General features: G+C 76.7%; 1 non-coding gene across 1 annotated transcript; it reads left to right on the plus strand.

The window, feature by feature from the left end:
- Window positions 1-1718: 1718 nt before the first annotated feature.
- Window positions 1719-1871, plus strand: LOC148218928 (5.8S ribosomal RNA). The gene has a single exon (XR_015800120.1). It is a non-coding gene; the product is annotated as a 5.8S ribosomal RNA (ribosomal RNA).
- The last annotated feature ends 629 nt before the right edge of the window (window positions 1872-2500 follow it).

Genomic DNA, 2500 nt, shown 5'->3' on the forward strand with positions numbered 1-2500 from the left:
GTCAAACGCCTGTTGGGGGCCGAAAGGGCCGCCGAGCCGGGCGGAGGTTTAAAGACTCGGGCGGCCCGGCACGGCCCCGCCGCGGCGGCGGCGGCGGTGGCGGCGGCGGCAGCGGGTGTCGGGCGGTGGCGGCGCGGGGCGCCATCGAGGGGTGGGGAGCTACTCCCGCCGATCCCCTGCGGTGGCGTGTCCGTCGCGACCGGCCGCGCTCGCCGTCGTCGGCGTCCCGCCGCGCTTGCCCGCGCGCGGGGGCCACCCGTGCCGGGCCGGGGAAGGGGCGCCCTGCCCCCCCCTCTCTGCGGCCCGGTCTCGGCGGAGAGGCCGCGGCGCGCGATCGGCCGCGGGGGGCCGACCCCGCTGGCCTCTGCGATGCGGGGCGACGCCGGCAGAGGGCGCGCGCTCTCTGCCTTACCTACCTCAGCTGCGGGGTTGCGGCCGCCGGGGCCCGCCGCGCTCTCTCGCTCTTTCTCCTTAGCCGCCGCCGCGGGCTCGCGGGCGGCGCCGCGTCAGGCGCGACCGCGCGCCTCTCGCCTCGACGGCCTTGTCGCCTCGAACCGCACCGCGGCGGCGCCGGCCGCCGGCCACCCCTGACTCGGAGCGCTGTCCCCGCCCGTTGGGGCGCAGCGCTCGGCCGGCTCCTCCATCGCCGGAGGTCCGGCGGGCGCGGGCGACCCCGTGCCGAGCGGCGGCGTCGCCGCTCGGCGAGTGTCCCCGCCCCCCCCGGGGGGGGGGGACGGTCGGCCGCGAGGCGCCCGCCTTCACCGGCGGCCGTCCCGGCCCGGGCCCCGCCCGTCCGCTTCCCCGTCGCCCTTCCCGGCCGCGTGTGGGCCAAAAAAAAGGGGAGGCGTGCGGGGCGGCCGCGGGGGCGCTTCCCCGTCCGGTCCCCGAGTGGAAACGAGGGGAGCGGGCGGTGCCCCCCGGCTCAGCCGCCGTACGCCTGCCCGCTGGGCGCGTGCTCGCGGAAGGGCAGCTCGGCGGTGCGAAGCGGCGGCGGTCCCGGGAGTGCGGCCGCGGGTGGCGGAGGGGTTTTGCCGAGCGGCAGACCTCGGGCGCTCCGCGATGCCGGCTCGGGTCTCGGCGGCGTCCCGCCTCCGGCGCCGGTGGCGGAGCGCGGCCCGCCGGGCGTTCGCCTTCCGGCGGGCAAGCGGTCCCGCGCCAGGGGTTGCGCCGGCGGAACGGTCCCGCCGCCGCGTGGCGTTTCGGGCGACGTTCAGGGGCCGCTGGCGGGAGAGCCGGCCCCCGCGTTTTGGCGCGGCGGCGTTCCGCGAGTCGGCGGAGCGGTGAAAAGGAGAAGCCAGGGAGTGAGCCGGGAGCGGCGGGGGCCGGCGGTCGCGCCCCCGGCCCGCGAACGCGTAGTCGTCCCGTGATCGAGAGGCCGGGCGGGCCACCGTGCCCCCCGCGGTCCGGCGCGTTGCCGCACAAGCCCCTCCGCGCGGAGGTCGGGCCGAGCCCGGGCGCCTGGGCCGCCTCCGAAGGACGGCACGCGAGGCGGCGTCTCCCCTCGCGGGGGGAGGCGGTCGGGGGCGCGGGCCCCTCCGCCTTTCTTTGGCCGACCTTCGGAGCGTTGCGCGGGGTTTCTCTTTTTTGCCCCGCGCTTTCTCCTCCTCCTCCTCCGTTTGTGTGTGCTCGTACGGTCGAAGCGGGGCGCGCGGGGGCGCGCGCGTCCCTGCAGAAACAGAAAAGGGGCCGCTTCACGCGAGCGGTCCCGAAAGCCAGACAACTCTTAGCGGTGGATCACTCGGCTCGTGCGTCGATGAAGAACGCAGCTAGCTGCGAGAATTAATGTGAATTGCAGGACACATTGATCATCGACACTTCGAACGCACTTGCGGCCCCGGGTTCCTCCCGGGGCTACGCCTGTCTGAGCGTCGCTTGACGATCAATCGCCGTCCGGGGGGGCCACCCCGGCGGCGCGGCTGGGGTTGCCTCGCAGGCCCGTTGCCCGCGGTCGACGTCGACGTCGTCGTCGTCGTCGCCGCGCAGGGCCTTCGTCCCCCTAAATGCAGACTCGGGGAGCGCTCCGTAGCTCCCCGCTCCCGGAACGAGCCGCTGGGGCGGAGCTCGTCCTTGCCGGGGCCGTGCCGCGGTGCGGTGGCGGTGGCCGGGGAGAGCGAGAGTCGGCGTCGAAGACGCCGCCGTGGGCCGTGCGAGAGAGACGAGAGAGCGAGAGGGCCGAGAGGGAGGCGAGGCGCGGGCCTCGCCCCCGGGCTCTCCCCCCCGTGCGGGCGGCTGTCTGCGGGTGGGTACCGCGGGGGTACCGTGCCGTGCTGCCGCGCGCGCGCGAGGCCGAGAGCGCCGGGGACGGGGGTGCGACCCCCTCCTCCTTCCCGCGAAGCCCTCCCCTCCTCTCTCTGTCGCCGTCGCGTTTCTCTCTCTCCCCGCTTGAGGTCGCCGCTTTTCCCGCCCGGCTGGCCGGTTCCCCCCCGTCAGGGCCGTCTCTGCCGCTCTCCTCTTCGGTTCTCGTCTCCGGGATGGGAGTCTCCGTTTCCCTCGTTCCCCC

This window comes from Sturnus vulgaris, unplaced genomic scaffold (genome assembly GCF_052056855.1).
Source record: "Sturnus vulgaris isolate bStuVul1 unplaced genomic scaffold, bStuVul1.hap1 Scaffold_157, whole genome shotgun sequence".
NCBI lineage: Eukaryota > Metazoa > Chordata > Aves > Passeriformes > Sturnidae > Sturnus > Sturnus vulgaris.